The 11,677-nt window shown below is 38.4% G+C and overlaps 1 protein-coding gene and 1 long non-coding RNA gene across 2 annotated transcripts in view; one reads left to right on the top strand and one right to left on the bottom strand.

Moving 5' to 3' along the window:
• The window catches only part of thrap3a (thyroid hormone receptor associated protein 3a), a 19,587-nt gene extending 17,834 nt beyond the window's left edge, over positions 1-1,753 (bottom strand). Inside the window, exon 1 of the mRNA XM_037980200.1 lies at positions 1,597-1,753. The gene's annotated coding sequence lies outside the window, so the exon portion shown is untranslated. The remainder of the gene's footprint in view (positions 1-1,596) is intronic.
• Positions 1,754-5,211: 3,458 nt separating this feature from the next.
• LOC119617843 lies at positions 5,212-6,628 on the top strand. The gene is made up of 2 exons (XR_005234263.1): positions 5,212-5,611; positions 6,284-6,628. It is a non-coding gene; the product is annotated as an uncharacterized LOC119617843 (long non-coding RNA).
• The last annotated feature ends 5,049 nt before the right edge of the window (positions 6,629-11,677 follow it).

The raw sequence follows: 11,677 nt of genomic DNA, 5'->3' as shown, positions 1-11,677 counted from the left end.
GAGACAAGATGAAGCTGGAAGCTGGAAGCTTCCGTCATTGGATGTTAGAGGAACAGATGATCAGTTCGAAGACTTTTTTTTTTTTTTTTTTTTCTTTTAAACTGTTGACATCTGTCTGTTTTAAGGGAGATTCAGTTGCTGCTAGAAAGACAGACGGTGACTTTGGGCACAGATTAGTCTTTGATAATTAACCATGTTAACAGACGAGCATCGCTCAACTCCTAACTCGGCACAAACCAACGTTCAGCTGGGACTTTGTGTTTCTGCTTCTTACGGTTAGAATCTGACCCATCCCGTTTGACTTTTATGACAGTAATCAGCAGTTAAGTGCCCCTGTTTAAATGATGAATGTAAGGCAGTGTGGATGGAAATATGGCAGCCTCCAGGGTGTAACGCAGGCATCCTCGCTCCGACATACCCCTCGGTTGTTTGTCATCACCACATTTGTGGAGCCTCTCCTGCGCACAGCGTGGAACTCATCAGCTAAAGGTCCTCTCTATTTTGGTCTGTCGGGAACAGCCTGGCTAAACGATGACTTATGGTTTTTATGGTTTTGGTACTTTTTCTAAAGTACACTCAGTTGTTGTTTGCTTTCATGCAGATTGGCATCTATACGTGAAACTGGAAAGGATTTAAAAAAAAAAAAAAAATTTTGTTCATTAGGATCGCTATAACCAGAGGGAATACTTTCATTTCCTCCATGGAGGAACCAGCTTATCCAGTTAAATGAGGATTATAATTGCAAAGGGAGAAAAGAAAGTCTGTTGATATTCCTTTTATAAAATCACATTAAACAACACTGTTATGGCAACAAGGTCCCCAACTCTTTCACTTTCAAGCTGAGTTATTCCAGGAAGGATGACCCGGTTAGAAGTGGGAACAAAAAGAAGTAAAAAGAGTCCTGATGTCAGCATTCCTCACCTTGGGCACACCCACTGTTGTAGTTTTTGTGTGTGTGTACTTTTTAACCCAACTAGTATTTGCCAAAGAGGATCAACCAGGATCCTGTAGCCAAGAAGGATGCAAAAAAGTTTATTTTTTTCTTGATTCTCTTTACCCCAATCAGGTGATTTCCAAGCATCCATTCAGACTACAGAAAACCCAAAGAGCCGGGTGTTTACATGTGATCCTGGCAGGTTGGGCTAAAGATTTCAGACCTTTTATATGTAGGTGGAGGGGCATTGAGCTGTAATCACAATGTTCTTTCACTGGGCTGACCAACACAAACATGTAGTTAAATAAAACGGCTCATTCTGAGCTTCACTCTCAACCTGAGGGTTCACTTTGGGTAGAAGATCCCTAAATGATATTTGGGATCTAAGCATTTAAAGCAGCTGATTCTTTAGAGAAAAGATGTAAAAAGCATGAGGCTGGGAAGTGCATCACCCTGCTGTCCTCAGCATGTCTTCTGATGCACCTAAACCTGCCTGAATAATCAGGGTTCTCTCTCAGGATAACCCAAAAGTGGAACTTCCTTAAAGAGTTTGCGGCAAATTTGTAATCGCTGCGCAATTTCCCCTTCACGATTAGAAACTTTTAGATGTGTACTTTTATTACAGTAATATTTGTCAGAAGCCAGAAATAACCAGGACTTACCTCGGTCGGCTTGTTGTCACGTCACATTCAGCCTCTGGCTTCGTTCTGCAGGAATGAAGTTAAAAGCAGCTCCTCCTCGCGCCTGTCCGCGTGTCTCAGCTCTCGTGCCCAACTCTGTGTGTGAGTCTGTCTCTGCTGAGGTCCGTGGTGTTCTCTCTCTCTCTCGCTCTCTCACACACACACGGAGGGTGGGGTGGCGGCACAGCTTCACATTTCCTTCCGCCTCCTGTGAACTCCGCAGAGCTGCAAATACAACCAAAAACAGCGAGGAAATAAAGATTAACAAACTACATCCTGCTGTAGGGCCACAAGTCGGTCATTAGAGTGTTTTCATTATTTAATTTTTTTTATTTATATTATTTTATTTGTTGTCAGCATCAGGGGCATTCCTAACATGCTGAAACATTGGAGGCTCTGCCCAGAAATATTTGATTTTTTTTTTTTATTATTATTTTTTATGTAAGGGTTGCATAATTTTTAATACGATATAGGAGTAAAATTATTGAAAAGGTATGCTTCAGTGGTTATTATAAGATTAGCCTTTTCCATAATGAAATTAAAGAGAATCCTGGCAGAGTTTTAAACTGAAATCCTCTTGTGGTTTTAAAAAAAGACAGAGCTGTAGCCATTTGTTTAATAAGGTCACTTGGCTGTGGCAGCCATCTTCATGGGGGTTGACTTTAATCAGCTGTAGATATACATCCAGTGATTTTCTGAACGTTTGATAAAAATCCATCTGGTGTTTCATGAGATATTTTGCTAACAGACAGAGTTGACTCCAACAGGTAATGGCAAAGTTTTACAAACAAAGTCTTGCTGGATGAGTTAGTGCTCAGGGTATGCATTGTATATGACTCTCAGCTACTTCCACACCAGGTTTTAGCCCCATATCTATAAAACTGGCTGAGTTGGAGCCATTTGGGTGTTTGCTAAGTTTACTTAGCTGTGGTGAACAGCTAGAATGGGATTGACTCCAAAATGTAATCAGTTGTAGATGTATATTCAGGTATTACTTTGTAAAAATTTCATTCAAATCTGTCATCTGGTTCGTGACATATTTTGCTAAAATCACAGGCAAACGAGGGTACGCAAAGATGTGGGCAAAAACATAATGGCTCTTTTTGCGTTCAGCTGTGAGCAATAATGAGTACAATAAAAGTTCACATTCTACTTTTTTTTTTTTTTTTTTAATATCTAAGACTGANGAGAGAGAGAGAGAGAGTGCGTGTGTAAAGAACGCTGATGAGATATGAAATAACCAGCAGCCAATTGAATAAGCTCCCCTTTTGGGTTTATATATTTGTAAATCTGACTCTAAAGGAGTCAGTGCCTCACCAACCATAAACCTCACCGCACGTCACTGGGAGGAACAACTTAAGGACCTCTCGATGGACCTCAGCGGTGATGGATGCCGGCTTCTGTGGTTACAGATGCAAAAACTCAAGCATAGGAGGAATTCCAAAAGGCCATGGAGAAGGACTCTCAGTTGGCCTCAAGGTGGTTCTGGCAAACTGTTTGGCAACTCAGAAAGGGAAACTGAGCCCCATCCCAGGCCGACCTTTCTTAGTTGGTGAGGACCCAGGGGAAGACGAGTCCATTAACATGGTAAAGGTCACTGAGCTAGTCAAAAATCTCCTTGGTGTCAGGGCACCAGGGATGAATAAGATTTACGCTGAGATTCTGAAGGCTCTGAATGTTGTCAAAAGTCACCATAAGAAACACAAACATCCCTCTCCCCAGCCACACTTTCCAGTTCTTCCTGGTGAACCCCAATGTGTTCCTAGGCCAGAGAGAATATAAGATCCCTTCAGCGAGTTCTGGGACTGCCCCGGGGTCTTCTCCCAGAAGGAGACATCTTGATCAGATGCTCAAACCACCTTAGTTGACTCCTTTCAAAATGGAAAAGCAGTGTTTCTACTCCTAGCTACCCCAGATCATGGGGTCATGTTATCTCTAAGGCAGAGCCCAGTCATACTACAGAGAAGCTGTTTGGATGTAAGATCTCATTCTTTTGATTTACTGGTTTGTCAACATTCCATTCCTCACCTACACTTGTGAAGTATGGATCATGACAAAGAGATTTTCCTTTCAGCTCAGCTGCTTTCTCATCCCAGACCAGAGCAGTTCTCTCATAACTATAGAAAAGGCCCTGATCCATCTGCCCATCTCCAACTTCAGCCTGCCAACACTTGTGAACAAGACTTCCAGATTCTTGAACTTCTCTTCTTAAACATAGCCTCACCCCTCACCTGGAGGGAGCACTTCACCATTTTCTGGTTGAGAACCATGGCCTAAGATTTATAGGAGCTGACTCTCGTCCCACTGCTTTACTTTTGGCTACAAACTACCCCAGTGTATGCTGAAGGTCCTGGTCTGAAGAGGCAAATAGAGTCACATATTTAGCAAAAAGCAGAAATTAAACCCTAAGATTCTCAAACCTAACACCATCCTCTCCATGATTGTACCTTGAGATCCTGATGTGACAGGATCAACAGGAACAGGATCAAAGACAGGGCCAGCCATAGTGAAATTCAATCTGCACCAGGAATTAGTTTGAATATGAGCCAAGAATGTGGACACAACTCTTGCACTTGCTTTGTGTTGTACTTTATAAGTCATATCCTTTTGTACAAAAAAAGTCTTAATGTGGTAATTTTCTCATAAAAATGTCAAACTGTACATTTTTGTTTAAGACCCTCTATGTTTTGGAAAGATTGTGTGCATCATTACACTACAGTTGACCAAGTTCTACTTAATTTCTAAGTCTTTGTGCTGACACAGCATTATCATCTTAGGAATATGAATGACATCACTGCCCTTCTTGGTAGTGATGGTAAAATCAAAACAGTGTTTTGGTATGTACCAAAACCTTGTGGAACATTTGTTCTGAAACACTGTTTCACAGACTGTTCTGAGCGCAGCACATCATGTGACTGTTCCAAAATGTCACAGTGGATTGAAATTCAGTGAAACTCAAACAAAAACGTGGTGATCTTTTTATCTTATTTACAAATAAAATAATACACAAAGTACTACAGCTCCACAAAATGTAAATATTCATACAGTTTATACGTCAATGATTTTCTCGTGACCTTCCCTGATTGGCATCTGATTCACCTCCCAACATAACAAAAAATCTCAAAACGCTAACCTGCAATGTATTTACAAAGTGTTGTCTCATTTACCCAAGTAAATAGAAAGTGTTTCAGTCCTAATTTTGTTGAACAGATTGTTTTTCTGAATAAAAATACTTCAATGTACAGAAACACCCTCTGCAAATACAGACTGATTGAAATAAAATATCCTTCCATTCAAATATTATTACTAGCATCAAAAAGGCACAATAAAACAATAATTTTCTTATTGGTTGTAATATTTTAATACAACACATGCTGATAAAATTATCACTAATCTAGGATTATTTGTCTCAGTGTCCTTCTATAACAAGTACACATTTAATCTTAATTTTTTTATTTGTGTTATTTCTTTGACTTATTTTCTGTTATTAGACTTGTGTTTAGTTCTGTATTTATTTTAGTTGTTTATTTTCGTTATTTGGTGTGAAATCAAAATGAATTTCATAGCTCAGTGTAACCATTGTGTTTTGTTGTGTATGGGACAAACATATTGAATCTTGAATTCCTTTGGTCACCAGATGTCTCTGTGATGAGACATTCTAAATAGTCCACAAGATCAAATCTTTTCTGGAACAGATGTTCCAAATTATTTGATTGTTCCATTTCTGCCTTCACTACTGCTTGGTCTATGCTTAGAAAATACTGTCATGCAGGAAAGTTTCTAACACAAACAAATTCAATAAACAGATCATTTTTAAAGAGGCAGATTTCTTTTTAAATGCTGAGTGTTGATTCAAATCATATATAATGTGTGGTGTTTGTTTCTTTTACAGCAATGGTACACCAGCAGTATGAACCTTGTAGGAACATGGCTGACTGATCGTATGGACCTGCAGCTACATGTTTATCAACTGAAGATACTCATCAGGATTGTCAAAGTAAGAATAATGCACCTTACATCTGAATAAAACTAAGATACAGTTTTCACACTGAACATTTACATTTATAGAATAAGATGATGGTACCTTATAATGTTGCATTATTGGTATTATGTTATGACATCCACATTATTTATTCATTTTTCCATAAAATTATCTTGCCTTTCATGTTAACAAGCAGCAGCACCTTTGTTAACAAGAGTGGTGGTTTTCTCAATGACACTGCATCTTGTAGCATTCTGCATGATACACTTTCTTATTTTACTCAACCTTAATAGTTTTTTTTTTTTTAAACAAATCAAATTAGCTTGTTGTGAGAAATATGCATAGTCATCATCACATACAACAATGCTTTGTCTGTTTTGTTGTGCTTAAGTTTTATGTTATGATAGTTTGGGGCTGCATGGACATTCTGTACAGAAAGTGACTAACCATTTAAACTTTGCTCCTAATTCTAAAGTATTTTCAAATCAACTGACTATATATATATATATATATATATATATATATATATATATATATATAGTTAATCTAATATGTTTTTTGACCCATGGAAGGAAACTGGAGTACCCAGAGAAAACGCACATATGCGTAGAAAGAACCTTTAACAGAAAACCCAATAGATATTTCTTAACTGAACTGCCTTGACCAACTCTTTTTTATTTGTGACAGAAAAAGTACCGTGACTTCCGTCTCCAGGGGGTTCTGGACTCCACGTTAAACAGTAAGATGTACGAGACGGTGAGAAACCGGCTGACCTTAGAAGAAGCCACTGCATCGGTGAGGGAAGGAGGGATGCAAGGCATTTCCATGAGAGATAGTGATGAAGAAGATAATAATCACTAGTTCAAAGGTTGCACAATTACCAGAAAAAAGCTTTTCAGCCAGGGAGGTGCATTCCTCAAGAACCCAAACTGCCTTCACTTGAGGTCAGAACACATTGTCCGAACATCCACCTTGTTTCTTCCAATATTTGATGTCACATTTGGTTTTTGTAATAGTAAAATGTCTCTGTTATCACTGTGTGTCAGTGGATTTGTTCATTCATCAATTTTCCTCAAACCTCAACAGCACCAGATTCCAGAGAAATAACTTAAACTCAAAAACAAATGTCCACCATGCAGAAAAAAGGTCAAAGCAGTATGGTAGTTTGTCATCATAATCAAAAAAGCACCAAATTTAATTTAACTTTGAAACAAAAGCAACTGAACTAATATTGAGTCATTATACAATAATTCTTAGTTGTTTGTTTTGTTTATCATTGAAATCTCAAAACATTTGATCAATAAAACATCTGTTTTAGTTTGTTTGTTTTATTATTTTTTTAGTGGTATAGGAAAAAATTGACATTCCTGCCCAAGTGGATGATACTCAGACTAAAAAAATAAAATAAATAAAAACTCATGTGAAGACAGTGATGGTTTGTCCATGCCAATGTTTATGTCTTTGATTCACTCTGATCTCAGATACGAATCTGATCCATTTCCACCCAGCAAATGCTGCAAATATTTGTGCATCCCAACCCCCTTCAGAACATCAGACTTTCAGGACTGCAGTCCAACAACATAAGGCACTGTTTTAGTGCTTTCTATACAGCAATGTATGTTTTACTGTACCTTAACTGTGTCTTTAAATCAAACAAAACACTACAAAAAAATCTTTTTTTTAATAGACACATAGTCTCTATATACAGGAGCATGCACTTTGGTATTTATACAAGGATAACTGAGCTTTTCGTGTGGCCTAGTTCACTATCATTTAGCATATTGTATTTTATACAAAAATAGGTCAAACAGGCTGGTAGACTAATGACTTTTATTTAAGAAAATATGTCACTAGTACTGATATATTTTCAGTTAACCGGTAAACTGTATGTTTACCCTCAGTACCCTGCTGGACAGTATTTGTAGCAACCTAGTCTAGAGACAGAAACAGCTCCGCTGGTATAATAAAATTCAGCGTATTAAGACGTTTTTCGATTGTCAAGTCTCAGCATGACTTGATTCACCATAATTCGACCCAACTCAGTTCTACATGGTCTCGGTAGATTTCCATAGAACTGAGTGCTTTGATGTGGGCGGGTCATCTTCGCGTGGGCCCACGAAACTTACCACAAAAAGGTAAATAAGTGAAATAAAGTCATAAAAGGCTCACCATTCTCTGCCACAGTTTCCAAAAATGTTGTGGCCAGGTTGAGGCCACAGCACCAGTCAGAGCACGTAAATACAGTGCTTTTAGTCTAGCTCACTCTGAATTCTGTCAAAAAGCACAGAAACATCTGCACCTCATCATAGTACCATGGTGTTGGTTCACATGTTGCCATTTTAATGGATATATTTTACACTTTTTAAAAAAGTAAACAACAAAAATGAATGTTGTAGTTGTGAGCTACAAACATTGTGAAAGAGTAGCCGGAGTCAAGACCCATCAACAGATCAGCAGACAGAGGTGGTTTAGTTTCTATTTTGCCAACTTGAATGCAGTTTTAATAGTGTGAGTGCTGAAAAAGCATTCAACATGGTCGACCAATCAACATATGTTTTAATGTAAGGACCAATCGTGACCTCTTATATCACTTGAGAGTCCATATTTAGTCAAAAAAGTACCAACTCTGAATCAGGAGCTTAATTTTACCCAGTAAATCTAGTTATAATGCCTGCAAACAACCACAGTACCAGCAGTGTAAAAATAAAACAAAACTAATTACTTGAAATGGTTCTAAGAAATGCGAAGGGGTACTAAAAGATTAAAAGCACCTAGTGTGGTAGGTGACTGCAGTTCATTAAATGTTAGAATGTTTTTGTAGCTTCATACAAGGTTCATGTCAACCACTTCAGTAAAAGCAGTTTCAAATTTTATTGTAGGATGCTTTAAAGTCTGATGTTCTGAAATGTGCTAATAAATAGACAGCTGACACTAGCAGGACACATCTAATCTAACCTAATCTTTAAATATTCCAAACATCTAAGTGATTAGTCTTTACTTCATTAAATAACTTAAACTCAATTGTCCAATTTCATTTTTTTAGTTTAGCTGCCCAGTTTAGACAAATCAGTCTGAAACCTGCACAAAGGAGCTGAATAAAACGTGTTCCTTTTGTATTGATTTCCCATTTATTTGCATGAAATAAAAAATTTGGGCTACTATAATGAGTGAAATTTTACAGAAGTAAAATAAAGTATATATGGGATAACTTACCAAGCTTGGATTCAAATGTTTGTAAATGTTTATGTAAAAACATGATGTCAAAGTTTACTTCTTAAGTTCATCTTCAACACTGATTCAAAGGTGACTCGAGATGTCTAAACCTAGAAGTTTTATAGGTTCTTCCTGTACTTGTGTTCTGACAAATGACACTGAAATAACTTACAAGATGAGGCTAGAAAGAGCTCATCCAACTCAACAATAACTGCCTTCGGTCGAACATCCTAACATGTTGGATATTTGCATCAACTTTGTACTTCTGAATTATTCCTTTCTTTGTTTTATTAAAGAGATAAGTTAGTAAGGCAATAGATGTGTTGTTTGGTTTTGTATCACATAAATTTTTTTTGATATTTTGAATTTGAAAGCAAATATTTGATTTCAGTTAATTATGTTTTAAATTAGTAAAATAATTTGCCAAGTATAATGTAATTTTGTTTGTGCCCTTTGATCATTCCTGGATGTATGGTGTGGTTTATCTGGATTTTGTATCAGATTTTTGGACGTGAAATCTGCTGGTAGTTACCTTCTGTCAACTGTTTTCTATACTTGTACTTCTAGAGCTACTGTATCTGTCATCCTGTGTTCAAGTGCTGCATGTACGTACCTGCTGTTCAATCCCCAAAGTGTTTTTGCTCCATGTGTCAAGGCTCTGTTGTGTTCTGTTGGGAACTATGGTTCTGCCTTCTTAACCCTCCTGAAGCTCTCGTAACTGAAGAGAGGAAGAGAAGCCCTTGTAACTTCGGGTCCATTTGACCCGAAGGCCACGGGAGGGTTAAAGAACCCATCATCTTCAAGTATATTTAAATAAAAAGTGAATGACATGTGAAAAAGTACTTGTTGGCTCTTTCATTGCTGGTGTGAATGTTAATGGTAAATGAATTGGATTTTTAACAAATGAAGCCTAGGCGTAAATTCAGACTGGAAGACCTGCTTCAGCCTCACCTGCATCTAATCGCTGCGTCGAGCACCTCCACTCCAGCCTATCAGCATCAGACCGCGCCTCCATCTCAGCCCATCAGCATCCGACTGCGCCTCCAGTGTATCCAATCAGCGAGCAAGCCTTCGTTTAAAAGGACTTCCATCATGGCCCCATCCGTTCGCCGGCCGAACATCCGCCCACCTCCACCCCCTCTCCATCCCCAGTTTCCCCGCTACCTCAAGCTTCCTTCCCCTCTTCGACCTCCACCACCAGTGTCCAGCCCGGGGAAGACGCCTCTAACGCTCAACCTGAGCTTCTTGTCGAAGCGCATTGCTATTGTCGACACTCGCTTCTTCCGCCGAGGTCCGAGCGACAAATATCTTATGTCATTCATGTCAAATAAAACCATTTAATTGCAGCTTCTCTTTGTCGTGAGTCTCTCCAGGTTGAATGGTTTTCAAACTTCTTATGCCATTCAGACTTTTTACATACTTTTAAGCAGCCCATTGCCTCACTCAGATTGGGTGGTGGGAGCAGTGTTTGTCAAATGTTATCACATTGGTGTGACATCTGCTTCAGCCAACTGTTAGCATTTGAGTTTATTTTTGAGTAATCTTTTGTTTTAGGTTTATTGTTTTCAGTCTTGTTTCAGCTTCTTTTTTATGATCTATGTGTTTTGTCTATTCCCTGTTGTGTTGTATAGTTTTGTTCTCTGTGCCATGGCTCACTCTCCCTCCGTCAGTAGTTTTTCATGTCAACCAGTCTCATCCATCTGCACCTGTTCCTAATTAATAGTCAGTCACCTGTGTCCACTTTCGCATCACCCTCAGTCCATATAATCTGTTCCTCAGCTTTATTTACTCGCCGGTTCATTGTTGCAGTAATGTGCTATCTGATTCTCCTCGTGTCTCCCTCACCGTGTTCCTTGTGATTTCTTCTTATTGTAAGTTTTTGTCTGCTGCCACATAAGCATTTTTTTTTTTTTAATAAATTAACTTTTGAGCTTGTCTTGTCTGTCTGCATTCTGAGTCCAAATCCTCCACCACCTCTCCTAAACCTGATACCAACAAGCTATTTCCTTCATGAAAGATATAAAGCTGTCCCCTCTCCACTCATCATCACTCCTGTCCAGGTTGTCTGCCAGAAGATCACTGTGCTGGCCAACTAATCAGCATGGAAACTTGGTTTGTGTAACAAAGAAACAAGTCTGAGTTGCAGCAGTGTGTAAACATTATTTCTGCCTGCAACTTTTATGACAATAAATAATAAAATACAATAAATTGAAAACAGAAGTGATCACGCTCCCCTCCTGCCATGGCACTGTGCAACCTCCAGGGGAAAAGCTGACCCGCAATTTGAGACCCACTACTTTACACAGAAATTTATCAGTCTTGTTCACTATTCTAAGAGCTTTGTACTCAACACAAATTAGTCTACATATTTCAAGCCTTTAGAGTCCATCCAGCTCACAAACCATGTGAACTAAGTTTATCTGCATTGTCAGATGGCAAGAGCTGTTCGGTTAGTCCATCCCCTTATGTGGTTCCTGTTTAAAGTAAGAAATTCCTCATGAAAATTACTGAAATGGTAATCTTGCATTCAGCAACAGGCTGAACAAACTGTCAAGGAGACAACTTGCCTTCCCATCATTTCCTCAACAGAAACCAAAAACAGATGTCAAACTTAGTTGCAGTATGGAACTTTCAAGCTACACATAACATTTAGAAAAAAATGTGAGACATCAATACCTTAATAAATAGGCACTTTTTGGTGAGAAAGACTTGTAGGTAGGTAGGTAGGTAGGTACATTTATTTATATAGCACTTTTCAGCACGAGGCGACTCAAAGTGCTTTACAACACAGAACAAAATTACAGACAAAGTTACAGAAACAAAATTACAGACAGGTACAAGATACAATGATAACCAATTGTCTAAATA

This window comes from Kryptolebias marmoratus, linkage group LG16, assembly GCF_001649575.2.
Source record: "Kryptolebias marmoratus isolate JLee-2015 linkage group LG16, ASM164957v2, whole genome shotgun sequence".
NCBI lineage: Eukaryota > Metazoa > Chordata > Actinopteri > Cyprinodontiformes > Rivulidae > Kryptolebias > Kryptolebias marmoratus.
The sequence above is the reverse complement of the archived record's forward strand: the minus strand, read 5'-3'. Positions and strand labels throughout refer to the sequence as shown.